General features: G+C 37.9%; 1 protein-coding gene and 1 pseudogene across 1 annotated transcript in view; one reads left to right on the top strand and one right to left on the bottom strand.

Moving 5' to 3' along the window:
- The window catches only part of CLCN5 (chloride voltage-gated channel 5), a 152447-nt gene that overhangs the window by 54960 nt on the left and 84430 nt on the right, over nucleotides 1-13057 (bottom strand). The window lies entirely within an intron of this gene.
- On the top strand, nucleotides 5199-5324 carry LOC113931583 (annotated as a pseudogene).

Below are 13057 nucleotides of genomic sequence, written 5' to 3' on the forward strand. Positions count from 1 at the left end.
CTCTAAGATTTTTATGGTTTCAGGTCTCAAATTTAGGTCTTTATTTTTATTTTTGTGTATGGTGTAGGAAAGTGGACCAATTTCTCTCTTTTCCATGCTGCTGTCCAGTTTTCCCAACACCATTTGTTGAAGAGACTGTCTTTTTTCCATTGGATATTCTTTTCTGCTTTGTTGAAGATTCACTGACCATATAGTTGTGGTTTTATTTCTGGGTTTTCAATTCTGTTCCATTGATCTATGTGTCTATTTTTGTGCCAGTACTATACTATTTCAATCACTACAGCTTTGCAATATAACTTGAAGTCTGGAATTGTGATGCCTCCAGCTTTGCTCTGCTTTTTCAAGACTGCTTTGGCTATTAGGGGTCTTTTGGGGTTCCATACAAATTTTAGGAATGTCTGTTCTAGTTCGGTGGAAAATGCTGTTGGTATTTAGACAGGGATTGCATTAAATGTGTGGATTGCTTTCGGTAGTATACACATTTTAAAAATATTTCTTCTCCTAATCCATGACCATGGAATATCTTTCCATCTCTTTGTGTCATCTTCAATTTCGTTCATCAGTGTTTTATAGTTTCCAGAGTACAGGTCTTTCACCTCTTTGGTTAGGTTTACTCCTAGGTATCTTATTATTTGGGGTGCAATTATAAATCCACCTGGTCCAATGTGTCATCCAAAGCCATTGTTTCCTCATTGATTTTCTCTTTAGATGGTCTGTCCATTGATGTAAGTGGAGTGGTTAAAGTCCCTTACTATTATTGTTATTACTATTGATTAGTTCTTTTATGTTTCTTATTAACTGTTTTATGTATTTGGGTGCTCCGATATTCGGTGCATAAATATTTACAATTGTTATATCTTCTTGCTGGATTGTCCCCTTTATTATTATATAGTGTCCTTCTTTGCCTCTTGTTACAGACTTTGTTTTAAAGTCTATTTTGTCTGATACGAGTACTGTTATTCCAGCTTTCTTTTTTTTATTTTTTATTGTTATGTTAATCACCATACATCATTAGTTCTTAATATAGTGTTCCATGATTCATTGTTTGTGCATAACACCCAGTGCTCCATGCAGAATGTGCCCTCCTAAATACCCATCACCAGGCTAACCCATCCCCCCACCACCCTCCCCTCTAGAACCCTCAGTTTGTTTTTCAGAGTCCATCGTCTCTCATGGTTCCTCTCCCCCACCGACTTACTCCCCTTCAGTCTTCCCCTCCAGCTATCTTCTTCTTTTTCTTTTTTCTTAACATATCTTGCATTATTTGTTTCAGAAGTACAGATCTGTGATTCAACAGTCTTGCACAATTCACAGCGCTCACCATAGCACATACCCTACCCAATGTCTATCACCCAGCCACCCCATCCCTCCCACCCCCCACCACTCAGCAACACTAAGTTTGTTTCCTGAGATTAAGAATTCCTCATATCAGTGAGGCCATATGATACATGTCTTTCTCTGATTGACTTATTTCACTCAGCATAACACTCTCCAGTTCCATCCACGTCGTTGCAAATGGCAAGATCTCATTCCTTTTGATGGCTGCATAATATTCCATTGTGTATATATATACCACATCTTCTTTATCCATTCATCTGTCCATGGACATCTTGGCTCTTTCCACAGTTTGGCTATTGTGGACATTGCTGCTATAAACATTGGGGTGCACGTACCCCTTTGGATCCCTACATTTGTATCTTTGGGGTAAATACCCAGTAGTGCAATTGCTGGATCGTAGGGTAGCTCTATTTTCAACTGTTTGAGGAACCTCCATACTGTTTTCCAGAGTGGCTGCACCAGCTTGCATTCCCACCAACAGTGTAGGAGGGTTCCCCTTTCTCCACATCCCCGCCAACATCTGTCGTTTCCTGACTTGTTAATTTTAGCCATTCTGACGGGTGTGAGGTGGTATCTCATTGAGGTTTTGATTTGGATTTCCCTGATGCCGAGCGATGTTGAGCACTTTTTCATGTGTCTGTTGGCCATTTGGATGTCTTCTTTGGAAAAATGTCTGTTCAGGTCTTCTGCCCATTTCTTGATTGGATTATTTGTTCTTTGGGTATTGAGTTTGATAAGTTCTTTATAGATTTTGGATACTAGCCCTTTATCTGATGTGTCATTTGCAAATATCTTCTCCCATTCTGTCGGTTGTCTTTTGGTTTTGTGGACTGTTTCTTTTGCTGTGCAAAAGCTTTTTATCTAGGGCGCCTGGGTGGCTCAGTTGGTTAAGCAACTGCCTTCGACTCAGGTCATGATCCTGGAGTCCCGGGATCGAGTCCCACATCGGGCTCCCTGCTCAGCGGGGAGTCTGCTTCTCCCTCTGACCCTCCCCCCCCATGCTCTCTCTCTATCTCATTCTAAATCTCAAATAAATAAAATCTTTTAAAAAAAGCTTTTTATCTTGATGAAATCCCAATAGTTCATTTTTGCCCTTGCTTCCCTTGCCTTTGGCGATGTTTCTAGGAAGAAGTTGCTGCGGCTGAGGTCGAAGAGGTTGCTGCCTGTGTTCTCCTTTAGGATTTTGATGGACTCCTGTCTCACGTTTAGGTCTTTCAACCATTTTGAGTCTATTTTTGTGTGTGGTGTAAGGAAATGGTCCAGTTTCATTCTTCTGCATGTGGCTGTCCGATTTTCCCAACACCATTTGTTGAAGAGACTGTCTTTTTGCCATTGGACATTCTTTCCTGCTTTGTTGAAGATGAGTTGACCATAGAGTTGAGGGTCCATTTCTGGGCTCTCTATTCTGTTCCATTGATCTATGTGTCTGTTTTTGTGCCAGTACCATACTGTCTTGATGATGACAGCTTTGTAATACAGCTGGAAGTCTGGAATTGTGATGCCGCCAGCTTTGCTTTCCTTTCCTTTTTCAATATTCCTCTGGCAATTCGGGGTCTCTTCTGGTTCCATACAAATTTTAGGATTATTTGTTCCATTTCTTTGAAAAAAGTGGATGGTATTTTGATGGGGTTTGCATTGAATGTGTAGATTGCTCTAGGTAGCATTGACATCTTCACAGTGTTTGTTCTTCCAATCCATGAGCATGGAATGTTTTTCCATTTCTTTGTGTCTTCTTCAATTTCTTTCATGAGTATTTTATAGTTTTCTGAGTATAGATCCTTTGCCTCTTTGGTTAGATTTATTCCTAGGTATCTTATGGTTTTGGGTGCAGTTGTAAATGGGATCGACTCCTTAATTTCTCTCTCTTCTGTCTTGTTGTTGGTGTATAGGAATGCCACTGATTTCTGTGCATTGATTTTATATCCTGCTACTTTACTGAATTCCTGTATGAGTTCTAGCAGTTTTGGGGTGGAGTCTTTTGGGTTTTCCACATACAGTATCATATCATCTGCAAAGAGTGAGCGTTTGACTTCCTCTTTGCCGATTTGGATGCCTTTGATTTCTTTTTGTTGTCTGATTGCTGTGGCTAGGACTTCTAAGCCAGCTTTCTTTTAACATCTATTTGCATGATAGCTTTTCTCCATCCCCTCACTTTCAATCTGCAGGTGTCTTTAGGTCTAAAATGAGTCTCTTGTAGGGAGCATATAGGTGGGTCTTGTTTTTTTTTTAATCCATTCTGTCACCCTATATCTTTTGATTGGAGTGTTTGGTCCATTTACATTCAAAGTAATTATTGATATATATGTATCTATTGCCATTTTATTCTTGTTTTGTGATTGTTTCTGAAGATTTTCTCTGACCCTTTCTTATCTTTCATGGTTTGATGATTTTCCTTAGTGATATATTTGGATTTGGATTTCTTTCTCTTTATTCTTGCATATTTATTGGTGGTTTTTGATATATGATTACCATTAGGCTTGTATATAACCTTTTCTGCACATAGCAGTCTATATTAAGTTGATGGTTGTTTAGGCTTAAACCCATTATTTTCTCCTCTCCTCCCCACATTTTAGGTACATGTTTTTATATTTTATATCTATTTTTTTTACTTCCTTAACTGATTTTTTACAGAAATATTCATTTTTGGTGCTTTAGTGTTTCCTACCTTTATACTGTCACTTTTGGTTTTTCCTTTCCACACAAAGAGCCTCTTTAATATACCTTGCAGGGCTGGTCTGGTGGTCACAAACTCCTTTAGTTGTTGTTTGGGAAACTCTTTATCTCTCCTTCTATTCTGAATGATAGCTTTCCTGGACAGAGTATATCTGGATGCATATTTTTCCTATTCAGTACTTTGAATATATCATGCCACTCCCTTCGGCCTTGCAAAGTTTCTGTTGAAAAATCTCCTGCTAGGCTTATGGGTTTTCCTTTATAAGTTACTGTCCTCTTTTTGTCTTGCTGCTTTTAAATATTTTTCTTCATCATTATATTTTGCCAATTTAACTACAATATATCTTGGTGAGCATCTGCTTTTACTGATTTTGATGGGAGTTCTCTGTGCCTCCTGGATCTGGATATCTGTTTCCTTCCCCAAATTAGGTAAGTCTTCAGCTATTATTTCTTCAAATAAATTTTCTGCCCCCCCCCCCCGCCTTTCCTTCTTCTGGGACTCTTATAATACAAATGTTGTTATGTCTGATAGAGTCTCTGAGTTCCCTGAGTCTATTCTTGTTTTGCATAATTCTTTTTTCTCTATTTTGTTTAGCTTGATTACATTCCATTACTCTGCCTTCTAGGTCACTAATTCGTTCCTCTGCTTCTGCCGTCCAGCTCTCCATTCCATCAGGTGTGTTTCTCATTTCATTTATTGAGCCCTTTATGTCTGCTATGTTATTCCCTATCTCTGTGTTAAGGGTCTCACTCATGCCTTCCACTCTTTTCTCTAGTCCAGTGAGTAGTATCCTTATGATCATTGCTTAAATTCTCTATCAGGCATGTTACTTATGTCTGGTTTTTTTTGTTTTATTTTGTTTTTTTAAAGATTTGATTTATTTATTTGACAGAGAGAGAGACAGCAAGAGAGGGAACACAAGCAGGGGGAGTGGGAGAGGGAGAAGCAGGCTTCCTGCTAAGCAGAGAGCCTGATGTGGGGCTCGATCCCAGGACCCTGGGATCATGAACTGGGCCGAAGGCAGACACTTAACGACTGAGCCACCCAGGCGCCTCCACTTATGTCTGTTTTGCTTAGATCTCTGGCTGCAGCCTTGTCCATTCTTTCATTTGGCATAAATTTCTGTCTCTTCATTTTGTCTGCCTCTCTGTGTCTGTTTATATGTGTTAAGAAAGTCAGCTATGTCAGCTTTGCGCAGTGGCAGTATCATAGCCAATGAGGTTTATCCAAGGCGCAATTACTGCTAATAGAAAGTCAGCTATGTCTTCTGTTCTTGAAAGTAGTGACTTTATGAAAAGGTCATGGAGTGCCCTGCAGTGCAGTGTCCCTTGTCCACCAGAACCTGGCACCTCAGGAGAGTATCCTACGTGTATTGTTTATGCCCTGCTGTTTTGTGTGAGTCACTTTCCCTTTCAGTGCAGTCATCTGCCTGCCTCTCTGCCTGTTGTGGGCTGTGCTTGCTCTCTGTGGTATTAGGGGGACCCAGGCAGGCCAACTCTGATGAGGCATGCCCACTGGGGAACTTTGGCTGGTGGCTGTGTTAGCAAAATTTGTGCCAGGCCACTAGTCCTAATCTGGATCCCCCAAAGCACTGTGGCAGCTGGGGACTGTGCCATCAGGGCAGTCAAGGGCACAAGGCTGGACATAGTGCACATCAATGGCTGGGCATGGCCGGGCTCAGAATGCAAAGGTGGCAGGGGGCATCACAGTGGCTGGACATGGTGGAGGGACAGCAGCTGTGCACCCCATGGCTGGATGGGGCACACTCGTGGCTTTAATAAAATTTGCCCTTACTGCAGGGCCAAGACTAGCAGGCTTGGAGTAGCTGAGTCCCCAGAGAACTGGTGGGCATGGCATACTACTAGCAGGTTAGGTATCAAGTGTCTGTGCAGCCCCACTTCCCACTAATGGCCCTGTACTTATGCTGGGGGATGGCCTTTAAGTTGATTTTTTTAAAAAACACAGAATAGTATATTTATCCCAGATGTAGGCACTACACAAAAATTATTTCTGACTATGGAAAGATATAAAATGGATTAATTCAGATGTACTAAAATAAGCAACTTTTTGCATCGGGGAATGTATGCAATAAAATGAAGTGAAAGGAACAGAACTGGAATATATCCATGTCATCAGTGATAAAGGTCATAGAAAAGGCAGCTCCATTATCCAAGTAAAAAATCAAAGGTCAACTTTGGTTTCTGGTCAGTTGTGTAAAGAGCTTGGAAGTCATCCTCTCATTCTCACAATGATTAAAAAAAAAAATTGAAGAAACTGAAAACCAACAATTCTTCTTAGATCCATCAGAGAACTGAGGTCACAGGGCAAACTACTGCTTTCGAAACTGGGGAGACAGACATGTGGATACAAAGAATCACAGCTTACACAGCAGAAACCTCCATGAGAACCAGTACTGGAATAGAACTTGAGATATAGCTGAAAAATCACCAGAGGCTCAGTGTGCACAAGCTTAAGAGTTAAGAACTTGAGGCGGCCCAGTCTTAGAGGAACCCAAAACTTCCATAAATTTTACCCCCAGGTGCCCTATTAGTTCTCACAGTGAAGACCAGAGAATAATCCCCTGTGCTTCTTGATGAGGGCATAGAATTGAACCAGAGCATTCTGTGTTTCTTACCAAGGCTGGCCCTCAAGAGAGACTATTTTACCAGAGCTTAATCAAATTAGGGAAAAGAAAAACTCAATTCTAGTTCTCTCTAGCCTTCCTGTCTCACTTAAGTGTGGAAAGGCACAAAACCAAACAAAACTGAGAAGCACTTATGAAATTCACAACTAAAGGGTACAGGCTCACTAAAAGACTAAAACCTAATCATAGGACTATGGAACACTATTCCCCCCACTTTAATACCACATCAACAGGGCTCCTGAAAAACAAGAGAGGAACACAACTACAAAAACTGCCTGGTTTAAACCTTATTTAAGAAGTCATCTCTAGTTGCGACACCTGGATGGCTCAGTCAGTTAAGCGTTTGCCTTCAGCTTAGGTCATGATCCCCAGGTCCTGGGATGGAGTCCCACATCGGGTTCCTTGCTCAGCGGAGAGCCTGCTTCTCCCTCTGCCTGTGCGCTCTCTCTCTCTCTCTGACAAATAAATAAAATCTTTAGAAAAAAAAAAAGAAGTCATCTCTAGAGAAACCCAAGTACATTAGAGAGACAAAGACAAACACTAAAGAACATTTTAGCCTCTGATGCACAGCTACAGCAAACAGTAAACACATACTAACCCCCATCCAGATAAACACTAAAGGCCTATATACCTAATCAGTTACTTGTATCCAATATGTAATGTCCAGCTTTCAAAAAAAGAAAATTACAAGGCATACTTAAAGACAAAAAAAAAAAACACAAAAGCACGGAGAGAGCAAGCATCAGAACCATAGTCAGATATGGAAGGAATGTTGGAATTTTCACATTAGCAATTTAAAATGACTACGATTAATATGCTAAGGGCCCTAATGGAAAAGGTGAACAACATGCAAGAACAGAAGGATAATGTAAGCAGAGAGATGGAAACTGAAAAAAAAATCCAAAGGAAATGCAAAAGATCTCTAAAAGAAATGAAGAATGTCTTTGATGGCTCATCAAAAGACTGGACAAAGCAGAGGAAAAGAATCAGCAAGCTTGAAGACATGTCATTGGAAAGTTCCAGAACTGAAATGCAAAGAGAAAAAAGAGGATAAAAAAATGAACAGAACATCAAGTACTGTAGGACAATTACCAAAAGTGTAACATGCATAATGAGAATACCAGGAGAAGAAAGGAACAAAAGAAATATTTGAAGCAATAATGAAAGGGAATGTCCTAAAATTAAAGACACCAAATCACAGGTCCAGAAAGCTCAGAGAACACTAAGAAGGATAAAAAAAAAAAATCTACAACCATGCCTGTCATATCCAAACTGAAAAATCAAAGACAAAGAAAATTCTTGAAAATAGCCAGAGGAAAAAAAATGCCTTACCTATAGAGGAGTAAGGATAAGAATGCAATCAGACTTCTTTTCAGAATCCATGCAGTCAAGGGAAAAGAATGACATACGCAAAATGTTAAAAAGAACCATGAATCAAGAATTCAGAATCAAGAGAGATTATCCTTCAATATTGAATGAGAAATAAAGGTTTTTTCTCAGGGAAACAAAAATTGAGGGGATCTACTGAGAGTATACCTGCCTTGCAGAAGTGTTAAAACAAATTCTTCAGAAAGAAGAAAAATGACAGAGGTCAGAAACTCAGATCTACATAAATAAAGAGTTCTAGAGAAGGAATAAATGAAAGTAAAATAAAATATTTTCTCATTCTTTCTTTTCCTACCTGCCTTTTTTTCTTTGAGGTATAATGGACATATAACATATCACTTCAAGTTTATAATGTAATGGTTTGATATTTGTATGTATTGCAAAATGATCACAATAAGTCTAGTTAACATCATTTTATTTTTATTCTAACTGATCTTTGTTCAAAATAATAATAGCAACAATTCATTTGGTGATGACAGCTCATGGATAAGTGCAATGAAAGGCAGCAATGTTTTAAGGGAGGAGAAGGGAGGAAGTGGGAATACTCTGTTATATGGTATTTGCACTACCCATGAAGTAGTATTATGTTATTTGAAAGAAGACTTGGATTAGTTGTAAATGGACATTGCAAACAAAGGGTAGCCACTACGAAAAGTTTTTTTTAAAGTATAATTAATATGCTAAAAAGAGGGGGAAAATATTATCACACCAAATGCTCAACTAAAACCAGAGAAGGCAAAAAGAGTGGAAGACAAAATGAGAAAACAAGGACAACAAATAGGAAAAAGCAACCAATATGGTAGATAATATGGAGACTCAAACATAACAGTAGTCACTTTAAATGTCAGTGGTCTAAATATTTGAATTAAATGACAGAAACCATCAGAGTAGATAAAATATAATAGGGGTGCCTGGGGGGCTCAGTCAGTTAAGCGTCTGACTCTTGATCTCGGCTCAGGTCATGATCTCGGCTCAGGTCATGATCTCGGGGTCATGGGATGGAGCCCTACAACGGGCTCCACACTCAGCAGGGAGCCTGCTTGGGATTCTCTCTCTCCCTCTCCCTCTGCCCCCCTCTCTAAAATAAATAAATCTTTAAAAAAATACAATACCCAACTATGTTTTCTACAAGAAACCTACTTTAAATATAAAGACGCAAACAGATTAAAAGCAAGGATATGGAGAAAGATATAACATACTAATACTAATCAAAAGGAAACTAGAGTAGCTATATTAATTTTAGACAAAGCAGACTTCAGAGCAAGGAAAATTATCAGGAATAAAAAGGGGCACTACATGATGATAAAGGGTCAATTCTATAAAAAAATTCTAACAATCCTTAACATATACATGCCTAATAATAGAACATAAAAAATACATGAGGCAGGGGTGCCTAGGTGGCTCACTCAGTTGAGTATCTGACTCTCGATTTCAGCTCAGGTCATGATCTCAGGGTCATGGGATCGAGCCCCATGTCAGGCTCTGCACTCGGTGGGGAGTCTACTTGAAGATTCTCTCCCTCTGCCCCTCTCCCCACTCTCTCTTTCTCTAATAAATAAAATGTTTAAAAAATATATGAGGCAAAAACTGATAGAATGGCAAGGAGAAATAAATGAACCCACTGTTAATAGTTGTAGTCTTCAATACCCCTCTACTGGAAGTGGAGAGATCCAACAGCAGAAAATCAGTAAAGACATAGTTGAACAGCATCATCAATCAACTAGATCTAATTGACATCAGTAGAATACTTCGTCTAACAACAGCAACAGAATATACATTCTTTTCAAGTTCACATGGAACATTCATTGAGATAGATGACACTCTAGGCCATGAAATATACCTTAAGAAATAAAATTTAAAAAAAAAACAGAAATCATGCAAAGTCTCCTCTCAGATCACAATGGAATTAAACTAGAAATCCATAACAGAAAGATAGATGGAAAAAAACAAAATAGTTAAAGATTAAACAACATGCTTCTAAATAATACATGTGTCAAAAAACAAGTTACAAGAGAAATTTTAAAAACATTTTGGGGACGCCTGGGTGGCTCAGTCAGTTAAGCGTCTGCCTTCGGCTCAGGTCATGATCTTAGGGTCCTGGGATCGAGCCCCGCATCGGGCTCCCTGCTCAGTGGGAAGCCTGCTTCTCCCTCTCCCACTCCCCCTGCTTGTGTTCCTTTTCTCGCTTTGTCTCTCTCTGTCAAATAAATAAATAAAATCTTTTAAAAAACAAAAATAAAAACATTTTGAACTACATGAAAACGAAGAAATAACTTGTTGAAATCTGTGGGATGCAGCAAAACCATCACTTAGAAGGAAATTTAGAGCATTAAATGAATATATTAGAAAAGAAGAAAATATCTAAAATCATTCACCTATGCTTCCACCTTAGGCAACTAGAAAAATGAGAGGAAACTAAACTGAAACTAAGCAGAAGAAAACAAATAATAAAAATTATAGCAGAAATCAATAAAACTGAATAGGAAAGCAATAAAGAAAAAAATCAACAAAACCTCCAGCCAGGTTAACTAAGAAAAAAACAGGGAAGGTACTCATAACTAATATCAAAACTGAGACAGGGACCATCACTATTCATCACATGCATATTACATATACAATAAATATTATTAACAATTCTATGCCCACAAATTTGATAACCTAGATGAAATGGACCAATTCCTTGAAAGACACAATCTATCAAAACTCAAAGAGAAATACATTAGTGAACAAGCCGATATCTATTAAAGAAATTGAATCACTAGCTAACAACCTTCCAAAACAGAAAGCACAATCTCTACAATCCCTTTCAAAAAACAGACCCAGAGAGCGTACTTCTTTATTCACTGTACAAGGCAAGAATTATCTTAATACCAAAACAAGACAAAGACATTTTAAGAAAGGAAAAACTATAGACCAGTCTCATGAACGTAGTTGCAAAAATCCTCATCAAAATATTAGCAGATTGAATTCAACAATGTATAAAAAGAATTATATACCATGACCAAGTTGATTTATCTCAGGCATGCAAGGTATGTCCAGCATTTAAAAAATCAATTAATGTAATGTATCACATCAACAGGCTAAAGAAGAAAAATCTTAGGAGAATATCGATTGATGCCCAAAAAAGCATTTGACAAAACCCAGCATCCATTCATGATGAAAATCTCTCAGCAAACTAGGAATGAAGGGAACTTCTTCAATTTGATAAAGAACATCTACAAAAAACCTGGAGCTAATATCATACTTTCTTTTTTAACAAAGAGTGTTATGTTAGTTTCATGTGTACAATATAATGATTCAACAATTCTAGATATTACTGAGTGCTCATCAAGATAAGTGTACCCTTGATCCCCTTTATCTATTTCACTCCTCCCTCACCTACCTCTCTTCTGTCGACCACCATACTTAATGGTGAGAAACTAGATGTTTTGTGCTAAGATCAGGAACAAGACAAGGATGTCTATACTCACCACTCTCATTCAGCATATTACTGTTAAGTCCCAACTCATGCAAAAGACAATAAAAAGAAAAAAAAGTATACAGATTGGGAAGGAAAAAAATAAAACTTTGTTCACAGATTACATAATTGTCTACGTAGAAAATTCCAAAGGATCAACAACAACAACAAAACTCCTGGAAGAAATAAGCAGTTATAACAAGGTTGCAGGATACAAGGTTAATATACAGAAGTCAACTGCTTTCTTATATATCAATAATGGAAAACTGGAATTTGAAATTAAAAATACAATGCCATTTACACGAGCATCAAAATGAAATAATTAGGTATAAACCTAACAAATAGTACGAGAGCTATTTGAGGAATACTACAAAACTCTGATGAAAGAAATCAAAGACCTAAATAAATGGAGACATAATATATGCACCTGGACAGGAAGACTCAATATTGTCAAGATGTCAGTTCTTCTCAACTTGATCTATAGATTCAATACAATACCAATCAAAATACCAGCAAGTTATTCTGTGGGTATCAACAAACTGATTCCAAAGTTTATGTTGACAGGTGAAAGACCTGGAACAGCCAACACAATATTGAAGAACAAAGTCAGAGCACTGACACTAGATGACTTTAAGACTTTACTATAAAGCTATACTAGTTAAGATAGTGTAGTGTTGGTGAAAAAATAGACAAATTGATCACTGAAATGGAACAGAGAGCCTAGGAATCAATCCATACAAAAATAGATCTTTGACCAAGAAGCAAAGGCAATTCAGTGGAGACAGAACGGTCTTCCCAACCAATGGTTTTTTGAACAACTGGATATCTACATGCAAAAAAAAAAAAAAAAAAAAAGAGAGAGAGAGAGAGAGAGAGAGAGAGAATCTAGACACGGTTCTTCAAATTTCACAAAAATTATCTCAAAATGGATCACAAACCTCAATGTAAAATACAAAACTATAAAACTCTTAGATGATAATATGGGAGGAAAATCTAGGTGAATCTTGGGTTTCACAATGACTTTTTAGATATAACACCTAAAGTATGATCTATGATAAAAAGGATTGATAAATTAAACTTCAATAAAATTAAAACTTCTGTTCTGCAAAAGCCACTCCCAATAGAATGAAGAAACAAGTAATATACTGGCAGAAAATATCTGCAAACAACATACCTGATAAGGGAATAGTATCCAAAATACACAAAGAATTCTTAATATTCAACAAGGAACAACCGGATTAAAAAATGGGCAAAAGATCTGAACCTAACCAAGTAAGATATAAAGATTGCAAAGAAACCTAAGAAAAGATGTTCAACATCATATGTGCTTGGATAATTATAAGTTAAAACAATAATGAGATACCACTACCTACCTGTTAGAATGGCCAAAATCTAAAACACTAACACCAGATGCTGAAAGGGTTACAAAGCAACAGGAACTCTCATTCATTGCTGGTGGGAATGGAAAATGGTAACAGCCACTTTGGAAGACAGTTTGGCAGCTTCTTACAAAACTAAACATACTCTTACTATAGGATCCAGCAACTGTGCTCCTTGG

The sequence above is a fragment of the Zalophus californianus genome, chromosome X (assembly GCF_009762305.2).
Source record: "Zalophus californianus isolate mZalCal1 chromosome X, mZalCal1.pri.v2, whole genome shotgun sequence".
In the NCBI taxonomy this organism is placed as follows: domain Eukaryota; kingdom Metazoa; phylum Chordata; class Mammalia; order Carnivora; family Otariidae; genus Zalophus; species Zalophus californianus.